The sequence below is a fragment of the Mauremys reevesii genome, linkage group 21 (genome assembly GCF_016161935.1).
Source record: "Mauremys reevesii isolate NIE-2019 linkage group 21, ASM1616193v1, whole genome shotgun sequence".
In the NCBI taxonomy this organism is placed as follows: domain Eukaryota; kingdom Metazoa; phylum Chordata; order Testudines; family Geoemydidae; genus Mauremys; species Mauremys reevesii.
The window spans coordinates 1605457-1621929 of NC_052643.1; positions in this window are offsets into that span (position 1 = coordinate 1605457).

The window sequence follows — 16473 nt, forward strand, 5'->3', positions numbered from 1 at the left end:
CAGTGCACGTCTCCCCCTGTGCTGGAGAATTTTCTGAGGACTAGGTTTGTGAAGGCTCCTCTGGCTCTCCTGGAGCAGAGTGAGTGGGTAGCTCCTGTCCATTTATGTGTAAGGAAAGAAAAAATACAGACTGGTGATTTTCTCGGGGGGGGCCGAGCGCAGCTCAATCTCGTTGTGTGCTGTGAAGCCTAAAGGACACCTTGAAAAGTTCTTTTCTTCTGTCAGGGAAAAGCTGCCTTCTCTCTTCAGGGGCTCCTCCACAGGGGGTTTCCTGTTGGATTTCTGACATCCAAGGGAGTGTCCTGCCCCCATGTCACGTGTCAGCCTGGCCCCCGTGTGCAGCACAGCGCCCTGGCTCAGAGCAGGGCCTGGGGGAAGGGCAGGTTTCACAGGCCCAGGGACTGGACACAGGATAGCTTTGATGCTGCTCTGGGGAGGTTTGAAGTGACATGGCCAGCTCCAGTGTCACTAACTCACCTGCTCAATCCCTGCATTTGGGGAAGTTGTGCTGGCTGGGGCAGCTGAAACACAGGAGTGCGATAGCTCAGTGGTTTGAGCATTGGCCTGTTAAACCTGGGGGTGTGAGTTCAATCCTTGAGGGGGGCCACTTAGGGATCTGGGGCAAAAATCTGTCCGGGGATTGGTCCTGCTTTGAGCAAGGGATTGGATGAGATGATCTCCTCAGGTCCCTTCTAATCCTGATAGTCTATGATTCAGGGTCCAGGTGCAAATGGTTGGGGAGGATTTTTAAAAGAAACTCTCCAGGGGCCTCTGCTGCCCCAGGCAGCTGTTTTGCCCCTACACAGTGCTCGCCTGGCCAGAGCTGAGGGTCGAGTCAGGCAGCTGCTGGGCAAGCTCTGCAGTCTGGATGCTCCCGCTGCTCCTCCCATTCACTCGGGCTTCACTGGGAGCACCCCATTACTGGAGTCATGGTGTTCAAATATCCCAGCCATCAGCTCAATGTAATCAGCTGGGTAGAGTCTTGTGCCTGCTCAGATCTGTGCTGTCATACCCAGGCTCTGATCCCCCTGGGGCTCCCTGGGATGGTACCACTAGAGCAGGGTCCCCATTTTCCAGCATCTCCCTTCCCTGGGCATTGAGCCCTGCTGGGGGAGACTGTAGCACCCAGCAGTGCCAGGGATCAAATGGGCACCAGACGCCAACTTTGTCTGAGCCCATCTGGCCGTCCTCTCTTGGCCAGTGGAAGGTGACAGCTGATGCAGAGGTTGCTGGGCAGAGCCAGGTGAAGGGCTCCACTCCTTGATTCCCTGACTCAGCCCCCTCCCCTCCCAGCTGGGGGCAGTGACTGGGGTGCCCCAGAGCTCTCCCTAATGCCTTGTAAAACAGCCAGGGAAAGCCTCTGCCCACTTCTCAGCTCAGCCTCACTCCCAGTCCCCTCCATGCTGTTTTCTCCCCAGGCTCCCTTTTCATCTAGAGGGCCCCAAGGAAGCTACCCTGATCCTGCTACTTTAGCACCTTACCCCAGATAGAATATCAAGGTTGGAAGGGACCTCAGGAGGTATCTAGTCCAACCCCCTGCTCAACGCAGGACTAATCCCCAGACAGATTTTTGCCCCAGATCCCTAAGTGGCCCCCTCAAGGACTGAACTCACAACCCTGGGTTTAGCAAGCTAATGCTCAAACCACTGAGCTATCCCTCTCCTATCCCAGTCAGCTGCCTGCAGATTTCATGTGCTGCCGACACTGCGGGCTTGCCTGCCACATCTGTGCTCTTGTCCGCACGGCGTCACCCCACATATCAGGAGTCGGGCTCCAGTGGGTCAGATTTTGGGATAGGAGCTGTGGGGAGGGCAGGGTTTGCATTCCGTCCAATGTCTGATTGCTCTACACTTCAAGCTTTTCGCTGCAGCCCGGAGGGCTAGAAATGTGCTTTTAATAGGACTACCTGGGGGTGTCGTTCCCCGGATGGCCGTGCCCAGGTCCCTCAGCACAAGGGAGGTGCAGTGCCGCTCCAGCAGAGCCATTGGCCCTTTGATCTCACCTCCTAAACCAGCCTAGCTCCTCTCCCCACACCACACAGCCGCCCCGATGGTGCCCCCGGACATCTCATTGTGCAGGCTCTTGTGTGACTGTGTTCTCTGCTCATTCTGTCCCTCCTGCAGCACGCTGCCACCAGATCTCCCGCCCCAACTTCCATAAACCCCCCGTGGTTCCTGCTAGCACTGTGCTCACACCCACGCCCAGAGTCTCCCCTGCAGCCCGGAGCACTCTCAGCATGTGCAGCCTGTCCCAGCTGGTCCCACCCAGCCTCGGGCACGACGCTGCTCCTGTCCCCCATTCGGGGCAGGCTAATGACTTGGCAACTTTTCATAGCTTTATTTGTCTAATTATCTGCCCAGGCACAGCCAGAATCCTGGCCCTGCCCTGTTCCCCTCCGCCCCTCCCACATGGGGCATCCCAGTGGGGCGGGGGGGATGCTGGCTTGTACTCACCTCCTCAATGGCTTCATTATGTGTGGGAAAGCCCTGTATTTTGCATGTCAATTTCCCATTGGCCCACGGGGTCCCGCTGGGCCCCTCACTTTGATATTGTAATTTAGCAACAGGAAAACAGTTGTGCTCTGAAATTAAACAGTCAACAAGCTTCCCTTAAACTAGGGAATTATTTCTACATCATTTGGCATTTTCTGCTCTGTTAATTTCCTTCTAGTCTGTCATTTTCCTCATTTGTCCAAAGGCAATGGCCCACGTAAGGCCTGGAGCCTCTGGAGACGCCAAACGAGTCACTGCTCCCTCCCTGGCCGGCTCAGCATCCCTTGGCCAAGTCTCACTTGGTCTTGCGCTCTCCTTGACCCATTAGGGTCCCTCCTGGCTCAGTCAGCCCCCCCCCCTCAGATCAAAGATCCCACAGGGATCCCTAGCAATTCTACGGGAACAAATCTCTGCACAGCATCGGCCCCTCCATTCATAGTAAATAACCAGCAAAGCCATTGCAGGTGCTCAGCACCTCTCAGCATTTCATAGGTTACAAGGCCAGAAGGGCCCACAGTGATCATCTAGTCAGGTCTCCTGTATAACACTGGCCACGGGCCTGCCCCAAAGTCTGCCCTGAGGTTGGCCCCCACGTTTGTGAGTCACTCGAGACAGCCCGACAGTCACCTGCAAACGTTATCAGTGATGATTTTATGTTTTCTTCGAGGTCATCGATAAAAATGTTAAACAGTGCAGGGCCATGTTAAATGATCCTAGCAGCGATCATTTAGCCATTTTAATCCATTTCATGTGGGCCATGTTAAGTTTTTAGCATTATATTTTTTTAATCAAAATATTGTGTGGTATCAAGTCAAACACCTTACAGAAGTCTAAGTATAGTATGCCAATGCTATTACCTTTAGCAACCAAATTTGTAATCTCATCCAAAAAAGCTATCGAGTTAGTTTGATAGGATCTATTTGCCATAAACCCATGTTATTTGCATTAATTATATTACTCTCCTTTAGGTCTTTATTAAATTGATTCTCATACCAGCCATTTCATTCTCTTGCCCAGGATCAATGTCAGGCTGACAGGCCTATAATTACTCAGGACATCCCATTTACCCTTTTAAAGAATTGGCACAACATTAGCTTTCTTGCCATTTTCTGGAACTTCCCCAGTGCACCAAGATTTATTGAACATTACCAGTCCAACGAGCTCCTCAGCCAACTCTTTTAAAACTCTTGGATACAAGTTATCTGGATCTGCTGATTTTACAATGTCTAACTTTAGTAGCTGCTGTTTAACATCCTCCAGAGACACTAGTGGAATGTAAGGAGTGCTATCATCACCATATGATGAGAGCTGTTTTTTTTCCCTAAATACAGAACAGAAACACTTATTGAACACTTCTGCCTTTCCTGCATTATTATTGAAAATTCTACCCTTTCCATCTAGTAATGGACCAGTTCCATTGCCAGGATTTTTGTTCATAATATATTTTTTAAAACTCCTTATTGTCCTTAACTCTGCTTGGCCATAGATTTCTCCTTGTGTCCCTTTGCTTCCCTTATTAATGTTTTACAATTCCTATATTCTGACATATTCATTACTATCAATTTCCTATTTCTTCCATTTATTGTATAGTTTTATTTTTATAGCTGTCTTCACTTCCCCACTAAACCAGGGTGTTTTGTTTTTTTAACCCCCATGGCTCTCTTCCTCAGTTGTGGGATTGGGGCTTTTGGGGCATAGAGCAGTAACTCCCTTGCACCTATCCTGCTTCCTTCATCTGCAGGACGGAAAGTGCTTTGAGACATCACCCAGTGGAATCATGGCCACACCCTCCTCCTGCCAGCAGCATGTCCAGCCAAAACCCCACTCCTGGAAGCTGCACCCAGGGATCAAGGTGATGGTCCCTGTCAGCCTAGATCCTGCAGGGCCCCTGTAGCAGGAAGTGTGTGGGCATGGGGAGGATGGTGCAGGGGATACAGTCAGGGATGTGCACGCCCTTGTAAGTGCAAATGAAGCACAAGTAAGGCCAAGTGTTGGGTCTCACCCTCTGCATTCCCCAGCCCCCTCACACTCTGGCTCCCTCACATGCGGGTGGGCAGGGTAAAAGCACTGAGGTCTGTCAGAGGAGACTTGGTCTCAAGTTGGAGAAGGCAGTTAGTTCTGTGTCTCCCCCCACCCCCCTAAACCGCTGAGCTCTCACCATGCTGCTCAGCAAGGAAGAACTTGGCAGCCACAGAGCAGCTCTCCTGGTGATGTAGGATTGGGCCCATCCCCACATTCTAGGCCACACAGGTTCAGGCACTTCCCCACGGTGTCAGCAATGCAGGATCGGGCCCCTCCATGCAGGATTTATTCATAGATTTTAAGGCCAAAATGGACCATCGCCACCATTCTGTCTGATCACCCACAGTACACAAGCCAGAGACGCTCCCTGTGAGAGCTGCTGGCTGAGCCAGGGCGGAGACACATCCAGTCTCAGTCATGGGACGGAGAAGCCCTCATGCCCTGGGTGAGTAGTTCCAATGTGCCCCCCTGTGCCCAGGCAGGTTCAGCCCCCCCCCCCCCCCCAGTAATGCTGCAGTGCAGATGTCTCCCTGCCCCCTCCCTCCCCGCAAGTGCTCTTGATAATGCAGGTTTGGGGCCCCCACACCACACAGAATCAGGCTCCCCTGCCCTCAGCAATCCCTGGGCCCGCTGCCCTCTGCACCGGACAGGATCGCACCTTCCCCACGCTCTGAACCGCCGGATCAGGCCCCCACCCCCGCTCTGCTAGCACCTAGCTAATGGTTTCCATATGCTCCTTCACCTGTGTCTGTATCCACCTGCTCTCTCTCCTCCACACTTCGACTGTCAGCTCTCTCCTCGTTCTGCGTTTATACAGCACCTGGCACAGCGGGGGCCCGGGCCACGGCAGGCTCCTCTGCACGACCATGATAATAATACAGTAACGCTTGGCTGTGCAGGATCGGGCCCCACACAATCCACAGCACAGGATCCCCTCCCCCACCTCCCATCCTACTCAGCACTTGACAGCTGCACTCCTGTGCCTCCCGCCACCACGTGCTGCCCCGGATCAAACCTTTGCCCCACACATCCCAGTGTCGTCCAGCGTTAGCTCAACACACACCCCGGCGTGTTCTGCTGTCCAGGCGTGTGCGCCACCTTGTCACCTCCCCCCGGACAGTGATGCCCGGCTGCCTCCCACACGTAGCCCTCATGCCCGGTGTCCATGCTCCCCTCCGGGGGCTCTTCACTGAGACCTCTACGAGAAATCCCCCTGCTTGGTCTCCTAACACCCTCTCCCCATTCAGGGGCAACTGCCCTTCCCCGCTGCTTCCTCCCCTCCCCCACAGCCCCCTTCTCTGCTGTGCCAATCAGCCGGCTACAAATTGCATGTTCTGAATCCCCAGTGAAATGACCACTCACAACGGCTCTTATTTAATCTCCCCCGGATTGGCAGCTCTGCCATTACCCGGCCTGGCAGAGCAGTCACTGGAGAAGGCCTAGCAAGGGGAGGAATAATAGAAGGAGCCCACTGTGGCGCCTGACAGCCCATCCAAAATGTGTCATTTCTGAGCGAGCCAGGCCAGTCCCCAGTTAATCTCGCTGTCCTCTTCCACCCGCTAACAGCACCAATCACCATGTCACGATCACAGCTCTTAGCTGCTTAGGGACGCTCCGGCAGCTCAGCTCATGGACTAGCCACGAGCTTCCTGCGGAGAGCAGGGAGGTTCTAGAGACACTGCTCAGTGCAGGGCCATAACACGGAGCTTTCAAGGGCGAAACCCTTCATGGATCCAGCGCAAGTGGGAGGAGACGGAGCATGGAGTGAGAGCACTGCAGGAACACACACACACACACGCACACACACTCAGCCAGAGCTAGTCAGACACCAACACACCCACAACCACAGCAGCACCCCTGCGCATACACAGGTTGGTGCACACACCTTTCTGCCCACCCCACACTCACACACAACCAGACACTAACTCTCCCGCACTCCCCTGCCGCGCACACACTCCTATGTACCCACCCCCATGTAACGCCAAACACGGCCTTGGAAAGGCGGCTGTTCGCAGAGACAGGGCCCCGTGGCTCCGGATGCGCCGTTCAGAGTGATGGGCTCTGGTTACCACGGGGAGGTGCAGCCTGTGAGACTAGCAGAGCTCGGCCAGCGGGGACCGTCCCACCTCTAGAGTCAAGGTGAAATCCACACCCGGGTGTGTAGGTGCTAAAGCCCACTCCTCCTCCAGACCCCCGGGTCCCATAAGGCCCCCGAGCAGAGTCACACACAGAGTCAGGAGGCCCAGAAGCTGGTGAACTGCCTGGCTCCTAGAGGCCTGGCTCCTGCCAATGCCCTTTGCTTGCTGAATTCAGAGCCCGGGGGGGACACTGAGGCAGAGAGCTCAGGCCAATTGTCAGAGACTCATTCCCACAGTCCAGCCCCTCAGGTTCCCCCGGCCCTATCACATCCACTCACAGCTGCTGCCCCATGGCTCCTTGCACAGCCCCAGTTGTTATGCAGAGGCTGGGTCACAGCTTGGAGCAGCTGGGAGCTCCTGGGGCCTGTCTTGGTGACTGGGCAGGACAGCTGTCACCAAGGCCAAGATTCATGGAGTCACAGATTTTATGGACCATTGTGATCAGCCTGTCGGATCTCCTGTCTGGACACAGGCCAGAGACCCACCCCAGGATCATTCCTGGAGCAGAGCTTTCAGAAAAACAGCCCCTCTTGATTTAAAAATGGTCAGTGATAGAGAATCCACTGTAGGAAAGGTCCAACAAGGACGATGGCTGAGCCCTTGTTAGTGCCTTCAGCCCTGTCTCTGGGCTCAGTTCTCAGCCCCTTTGGGGCTAGCTTTCAGTCCTTCCTCGCCCTATTAGAGAGCACAGCCCCCCTCCCCGGGCTTTCACCCTGGAGAGACTCTGTCGTCACCTGTTCTCACTGCCCCAGCTCGGTCATCTCTCAGTCCCGTTCACCAGACGATCTGCCTGCCCTTACCAGGGTCTTTAGCCCCATCCCTGAGCCTTCTAAACACACCTTATCCTCTTCTCTGGACTTAGCCCCCTTCCCAGCACCCGGGCCCAGCAACTACTTCAGGTTCCAGACCAGGGACCCTATAAATAGCAGCCGCATGCGGCTTCCTTTACTCAGTTGCTGCTGCTATTCCCTGGCCTCTTCCCCTCTGTCCATTACCTTGGGGCTCAAGCGCTCAGCGCCTCTCACTCCCAGATTTAGCTATTGCAGCCCATCAAGCTGGCCAGGCCAGGCCAGGCCAGGCCAGAGCCCCCATCCTCCTACTCTAGCCCCAGCCAGGGACTGCCCTGCTCAGCCCCTGCAGCACCTTTCAGCTGAGCCTGTCGGGCTCTGATTGGCTGCTTCCCTGTAGCCTTTCTAGGCAGGCCCAAAGGAACCACCCTGACTCCTCTTTTCCTGGGGCAGGGTGTGGTAGGACCATGAGGCCTCCAGCAGGAGGCTTCCAAGGGCCTGCTGCACCTGGTCACACTCTGTACCAGTGACCTGTCCTCTTCGCTAGTTGCCATTCCCCCAATTTTTATGTCATCTGCAAACTTTATCAGTGATGCTTTTATGTTTCCTTCCAGGTCATTGAGCAAAACGTTGAATGACGCAGGGCCAAGCACTGATCCCTGTGGGACTCCACTGGAAACACGCCCACTTGATGATTAGCTCTTCCCCCAGCTGTGTTTCTAATAAAGCTGCCTATGTTCCCATAGCCTTCCTGATACGCACGTCACATGGTCCCACCCTGCCCAGCTGGGCTGATTGACGCCTGTGGGGAGGGCAGGCTATTCTTACACAAGCAGAAGGTGAGCCTCTCCCAGGACACCATGTCTGGAGCTGCAGGGATGGCCCATGATCCCATCTGTAGGGCAGTGAGAGAGGCTGTAGTATCTGTTCAATCCAGGAGCACCTGGCCACTGATGTCCCTTGGACTCACCCAGATCACGAATCGAGCTGGGCAGCAAACAAGCTTCCCAGCCCATGAAACTTTCCAAGATGTCACAAATGTTCCCATTTTGCATTGGGACAAAACTGAGACTCTTTGAAGTTTTTTTGCAGGGAGGAGAGGGGGGTGAGAGGGAGTACAAGAGCCCAGCCCTGCCCCCCCCACACACAGGAAGGCCAATAGCTGCTGGTCTGGGTACCCTCCTGCAATGTAGGAGACCCAGGTTGAAGTCTCTGCTCTCCCAGAGTCAGACCAGAGACTTGACCCTGGGTCACATACGTCCTAGAGGAGTGCCCTAAACTCTGGGATATTGGCCATTCTAAGGCAGGCTGGGCTGTCTCTGGCTATGACTGGAAATACCAACCTTAGCCTGAGAAACCTTCCTGACGAAAGCTTCACTGACTCTGGGGATGTCCCCGCAAAAAGTTTTGCTTCTGATGAATTGTCATTTTCTGACCGGCTGCAGTGAGCATGATCTGCAATAGTCTGGGACCTGGTGGAGTTCTGAGCCACTCCAGCAGCTGGGAGAGGCTCTGGGCACCCTGGGAACTGCCTGCCAGTACGGCAATTGCCTGCAATATCCTAGACAAGCCTTACTGAATTGTTTCCTTCCTTTGGCGTCCATTGTTTTCAATGACGGGTTGACATACCCTTGTGGGCCAGGGACTGTATGGATCTCCATGGGTAGGTACAGTTCCTCCAGGACTGGGAACTGCAGGGTTACTTGGGCAAATTCACTCAGATTATAACACCTCCAGCGAAGTACCAACACCTGCAGACGCTCACCTCTACTGGTTCAAGCTGGATTCTCCAGAGCCCAGCAGACAAAGAAAGGACTTTTGGACACATAGATTGAGCTTACACTGACTCAGGGCCTGCAAACAGACAGGCCCTCTGGTCCAAGGGAAGCACCAATCCTTAGAGAAGGGTTGGCAGGTCTGAGCTGCTGAGGCCCCATACGACTGAGGGGGCACCTGCTGAGCCGAAGCTGTTATGAACTTGTGACCACAGAAAAAACCCTGGGTGGGGCTTGCAGGACTGTTCACTGGCCAGAGCCCTTGCTGGAGTTGGGGTGATCTCCGAGAAGCTTATTAGCCTGCATGTCTTTTATTGCTTCAACGTGTTTTCTCTGGAATGCTTTCACCTTAAGAATACATGTGCTTGCTTACGTGCGCTGTGTGCTAACTTAATGATGAGAAATTACACCATGCCCTGTCTCCGAGGAGAGACGTGAAGCAGGCCTGCTGAGGCAGACTGTCTTTTGCCGGGGAGGTCGCCGTACAGTCAGGGCACTGTGCAGCCTGGGAACACCCTAGTCAGGATGGGGGTTGCCAGGTGTCTCCACCCACAAGAGGTGATGGCTGAAGAGCTGGGAGCCTCGGGTGGATGCGCTGGCTGCACCTTGGAGGGGAAATACAAGTACTGGGATGCTGCCCTCTGCTGGCTGAGATGAAACCTTGAGTACAGGTGCTGATGAACAATTGTGCTGCATGTCATCTGCAGCCTTTCCCCGGGATCTGCCTCCCACCTTGTGCTGTACAGTGGAGTCTGTACATAGACACCTCTGTCCCTTTGTGGATCCAGGCCAAAGTAACTTCCCAGGGTCACACAGGGAATTGAATCCAACTCTCCCAATTCGCAGGCTGCTGCCCTAACCTCCGGACCATTCTTCCTCTCTGGGGTGGGCGGCTGTGACTCCCGAGTTTATAGCCTTGTACGCTGTGTAACCTCATGCTGCATGCCGGGGGACAGCCAGAAGTGAGGCAGGCTTATCCTTGGCTTGTGCTGAGTTTGTTTCCCTGGGTCTGGGCAGCGTGCTGGCAGGCAGAGCCAAGCGCTTCAGAGCTCACTAGTCATAGACTCATAGACTCATAGACTTTAAGGTCAGAAGGGACCATTATGATCATCTAGTCTGACCTCCTGCACAATGCAGGCCACAGAATCCCACCCATCCACTTCTATAACAAACCCCTAGCCTATGTCTGAGTTATCGAAGTCCCCAAATTGCGGTTTGAAGACCTCAACCTGCAGAGAATCCTCCAGAAAGTGACCCGTGTCCCATGCTGCAGAGGAAGGCGAAAAACCTCCAGGGCCTCTGCCAATCTGCCCTGGAGGAAAATTCCTTCCCGACCCCAAATATGGCGATCAGTTAAACCCTGAGCATGTGGGCAAGACTCACCAGCCAGCACCCAGGAAAGAATTCTTTGTAGTAACTCAGATCCCAACCCATCTAACATCCCATCACAGACCACTGGGCATACTTACCTGCTGATAATCAAAGATCAATTGCCAAATTAATTGCCAAAATTAGGCTATCCCATCATACCATCCCCTCCATAAACTTATCAAGCTTAGTCTTAAAGCCAGATATGTCTTTTGCCCCCACTACTCCCCTTGGAAGGCTGTTCCAGAACTTCACTCCTCTAATGGTTAGAAACCTTCATCTAATTTCAAGTCTAAACTTCCTAGTGTCCAGTTTATATCCATTTGTTCTTGTGTCCACATTGGTACTAAGCTTAAATAATTCCTCTCCCTCCCTAATATTAATCCCTCTGATATATTTATAAAGAGTAATCATATCCCCCCTCAACCTTCTTTTGGTTAGGCTAAACAAGCCAAGCTCTTTCAGTCTCCTTTCATAAGACAGGTTTTCCATTCCTCGGATCATCCTAGTAGCCCGTCTCTGAACCTGTTCCAGTTTGAATTCATCCTTCTTAAACATGGGAGACCAGAACTGCACACAGTATTCCAGATGAAGTCTCACCAGTGCCTTGTATAACGGTACTAACACCTCCTTATCTTTGCTGGAAATACCTCACCTGATGCATCCTAAAACCGCATTAGCTTTTTTTACGGCCATATCACATTGGCAGCTCATAGTCATTCTGTGATCAACCAATACTCCGAGGTCCTTCTCCTCCTTTGTTACTTCCAACTGATGCATCCCCAATTTATAACTAAAATTCTTGTTATTAATCCCTAAATGCATGACCTTGCACTTTTCACTATTAAATTTCATTCTATTACTATTACTCCAGTTTACAAGGACATCCAGATCTTCCTGTATGATATCCCGGTCCTTCTCTGTGTTAGCAATACCTCCCAGCTTTGTGTCATCCGCAAACTTTATTAGCACATTCCCGCTTTTTGTGCCACGTAATAAAAAGGTTAAATAAAATTGGTCCCAAAACTGATCCCTGAAGAACTCCACTAGTAACCTCCTTCTAGCCTGACAGTTCACCTTTCAGTATGACCCGTTGTAGTCTCCCCTTTAACCAGTTCCTTATCCACCTTTCAATTTTCATATTTATCCCCATCTTTTCCAATTTAACTAATAATTCCCCATGTGGAACCGTGTCAAATGCCTTACTGAAATCGAGGTAAATTAGATCCACTGCATTTCCTTTGTCTAAAAAATCTGTTACTTTCTCAAAGAAGGAGATCAGGTTGGTTTGGCACAATCTACCTTTTGTGAAACCATGTTGTATTTTGTCCCAATTACCATTGACCTCAATGTCCTTAACTACCCTCTCCTTCAAAAAATTTTCCAAGACCTTACATACTACAGATGTCAAACTAACAGGCCTATAGTTACTCGGATCACTTTTTTTTCCTTTCTTAAAAATAGGAACTATGTTAGCAATTCTCCAGTCGTACGGTACAACCCCTGAGTTTACCGATTCATTAAAAATTTTTGCTAATGGGCTTGCAATTTCATGTGCCAGTTCCTTTAATATTCTTGGATGAAGATTATCTGGGCCCCCTGATTTAGTCCCATTAAGCTGTTCGAGTTTGGCTTCTACCTAGGATGTGGTAATATCTACCTTCATATCCTCATTCCCAATTGTCATCCTTCCATTATCCCTAAGCTCCTCATTAGCCTTATTAAAGACCGAGGCAAAGTATTTATTTAGATATTGGGCCATGCCTAGATTATCTTTAACCTCCACTCCATCCTCAGTGTTTAGCGGTCCCACTTCTTCTCTCTTTGTTTTCTTCTTATTTATATGGCTATAGAACCTTTTACTATTGGTTTTAATTCCCTTTGCAAGGTCCAACTCTACATGGCTTTTAGCCTTTCTCACTTCATCCCTACATGTTCTGACCTCAATAAGGTAGCTTTCCTTGCTAATCCTGCCCATCTTCCACTCCCTGTAGGCTTTCTGCTTTTTCTTAATCACCTCTCCGAGATGCTTGCTCATCCAGCTTGGTCTACAACTCCTGCCTATGAATTTTTTCCCCTTTCTTGGGATGCAGGCTTCTGATAGTTTCTGCAACTTTGACTTGAAGTAATTCCAGGCCTCCTTTGCTTTTAGATCCACAAGTTCTTCCGTCCAATCTACTTGCCTAACTAATTTCCTTAATTCTTTAAAGTTAGCCCTTTTGAAATCAAAAACCCCAGTCCCAGATGTATTTTTGTTTATCCTTCCATCTAGTTTGAACTGAATTAACTCATGATCACTCGAACCAAGGTTGTCCCCTACAAACATTTCTTCTATGAGGTCCTCACTACTCACCAAAACCACATCTGAAATGGCATCCCACCTTGTTGGCTCTACTTGATGAAGAAATCCATCAGCTATCACATCCAGAAAAATCTGAGCCCTATTACTACTACTAGCACTAGTCAAGGTCTAAGGTGATCAGTGACCCCAGACATAGCAAATTGCAGGGAAACTTTCATGCAGTCTGAAAGAATAACGCAAAGTTGTCTGGAAAAGAATAGCTTCAAGTGGGAGTATAAAGAATAAACGTTCCACATCTGGCCAACAGGGAAAACATCAAAGCTCAAATCCAGGCCAGTCTGCAGCAGCCGTGAATCCTACCAGGATAAATTATGTTTGCCCAACTTCAATTACTGCAGTTAATTTGCAATGTTACACACCAGCCTTCCTGGGGACAGAGCGCACCGCTGGGCTCTGTTCCTCCTCATGCTGAACCTGTCAGCTCCAATCTGAATGGAGCCTCAGGACAAGCAAATGCCCCAAGAGGAATCAGGATTCCCAGCCAGGGATCTGACCTTGCCCCAGAAACGTGCAGGCCCCCTCTCAGAAAAGAGACACTTTGCTCAGTTTGTACTTCCCTGGGGACCTCCTGCTGTTGGAATCACAGTCCCCACTGGCTTCTATTCGCTGCTCCCACGCTGCCATGCCAGGGGTGCGGGGAGGAAGCAGCTCTCCTGGGTGGCCCAGGCGCAGGACCTGGCATGTCTGTGTGGCAGAGCCAATGTTCAGGTGTGACCAAGAACCATGGCCTCAAGAGAGAGGGTGACGCTTTGTCCTGTAGGCAGGAGGCAGCAGATGGGAGGTTGCTGAAATCGCAGGGGGGGCCATCTGGAGAGTGTCGGAGTCCTTGGGAGAGGGTGGATGGAGTTACAGGGCTGTGCCACACCTGAAAGCTGGGAGAGCTGCATTCTCTCCTCGGCTCTGCTACACACACAACGCCAGGGCCTGGGCAGGCCACTTCCCTTCCCTGCCCCTGTGCAGCGAGGAGGTCAGGGCCGTTTACTTGCCTGTGCTGCGGGTGACGAGGCCGATAAAGTTCCCAAGATGGATGGACGGAAGCTGCGAACAAAGGGTCAGTCTCTGGGTCGGCTTCTCTTCCACTCGCCCTTGTCAGCCCTTCTCAGCCAGGAGTCTCCTGTTGTGAGCTGAGGTCCCCCCCTTGCAGGCAGCCTACCACATGGCCACCAGTCGGGGTGAAAATAAAATACAGCTCTTACCAGTACAGGTCCTGCTCTGCCCCTCCCCTGAATGGGCGGGGCCTCAGACTGAAGGGGCGGGGCCAGGGTGGAAGTAAGTTACATTTCTTACCCATACAGTCGAAACACAAGCAACCCACCTCTCCTACATACTTCATGGATCCCTCCCATTGCATGACTTAGATATAGAAAATAAAGCTACTATTACTACTACCAGCACTGTCTGTAATAAAACTTTACTGAAAAACTGAAAACTCACTGTCACATTTTTCTCCTTGTCCTCCCTCCTCCTCCTCCAGCCAGGCTGTCCGACACGGCTAGGCTCCCCATTCCCCCGACCCCAACACTCAGCAGGGGCTGCAGCAGCTCCCCTCTAGCTTGTAGCAGGGAGCAGGGGGACTGGCTGAGGGAGAAGCCTCCCCAGGACGCCTGCTGCCTGCATAGGAACAGTTTAAATTTAGCTGTTCACTCCCCGGTCTGAACCAGGATTCGTGGCTATTTCTGGCATCTTTGTTAATTTCACTCACGGTTGTTGAGGGTGGAGGGTGACCAAAGTCGGGCAGTTCTTTTCTGCCCCCTGGATGAGGTGATCTTCAATAATATAATACACAAAAAATACAATCAAAATCAGGAACCATTTCCAAGTTCAAATCTATGATAGATTTAATCACAACCCCCCGCCCCAACAACAACCATGACTGAATGTTACGGAGTCTCCGGGTGATGCTCTGGAACTGCTCCCCACAAAGCCAGTCAGGACTTTGGGGAGCCTCCTCGCCCTTGGAGCAGACTTTTTCAGGGCAAGAAGCTCACACGTCTTCACCTCCACTCCTGGGTCTCTCCTTGGAGCATTTAGCATCCTCTGCCCCTCCATGCGCTTCCCACAGCAAGCCTGCCCCGGCGGGGTCCTGGGGAAGCCACAGGGTCCTGCACCCCCACTTTGCAGTCAGACATGACTCTCAGCCAGCCAGTAAAACAGAGGTTTATTCGATGACAGGAACACGGTCTAAACCAGAGCTTGTAGGTACCGCAAACCAGACCCCTCGGCCGGGTCCATTCTGGGGGGCAGTGAGACAGACCCCAACGTCTGCACTTCACTCCTCATCCCCAGCCAGCTCCAGACTGAAACCCGCCTCCAGCCCCTCCTCCTCTGCTCAGTTCCTTTCCCGGGCCAGGAGGTCACCTGATCTCTTTGTCTCTATCACCTTCAGTTGGCACCTTTGCAGAGGACGGGCCCAGGCCCAGGGGCGGCTCTAGGCATTTTGCCACCCCAAGCACGGCAGGCAGGCTGCCTTCGGCGGCTTGCCTGCGGAGGGTCCGCTGGTCCCACGGCTTCGGAGGACTTGGGAGGTCCGCTGAAGCCGCAGGACCAGCTGACTCTCCACAGGCACGCCTGCGGGAGGTTCTCCGAAGCCGCGGGACCAGCTGACTCTCCACAGGCAAGCCACCGAGGGCAGCCTGCCTGCCGCCTTCGCGGCGCTGGCAGAGCACCCCCTGCGGCTTGCCGCCCCAAGCACGCACTTGGCGTGCTGGGGCCTGGAGCCGCCCCTGCCCAGGCCATCAGTTGCTAGGAGACAGAGTGCCAGGCATTTAGGTGCACTGGCCCCTTCCTCTGCAGCAATCACACACCCTTACTCCACCACCTAGATACTTAAGAACTGCACAGGGGACACTGAGGCACCAACACAGTATTCAGAGAAAACATTAAGAACATTCCCAGTTCGTCACAGTGAAATTAACAAGGATGCAAGAAATAGCCCCGAATCCCACGGAGTGAACAGCTAAGTTTAAACTGTTCCTATGCAGGCAGCAGGCTACCTGGGGAGGCTTCTCCCTCAGCCAGTCCCCCTGCTCCCTGCTACAAGCTAGAGGGGAGCCTCTGCAGCCCCTGCTGAGTGGGACAGTTGGGGAACGCGGAGCCTAGCCCCATCGGGCAGCCTGGCTGGAGGAGGAGAGGGAGAGAAACAACAAACAAATGTGACAGTGAGTTTTCCCTTTCCAAGCTTTTATTAGCTTCGAGTTTGAACTTTTTGTTATGCAGCCCAAAGAGGTGAAAGTGAGCCAGTACTGAATGCTTCACTTATTTGCTGGTACACTACTGCGCCTCTTTTTACCGGTACTCAGTACCAGGCCGTACCAGCTTACTTTCACCTCTGCACAGGTGCTGCTAACTGAATCTGCCAGTCTCTTCGATCCCCTTGATCTCCGCTGTGTGCTGCCCCTCGTTAATTTCAGCTCACTCCGGTAATGCTTTCCTCTCTGCTCAGGCCCTTCAGGGAGCCTCCCCAGCATCCCGGACCCCCAAGAGATGCGGGAGCTCTGCTCCAGGTGGGGTTTGCAGTTACAAAGTTCG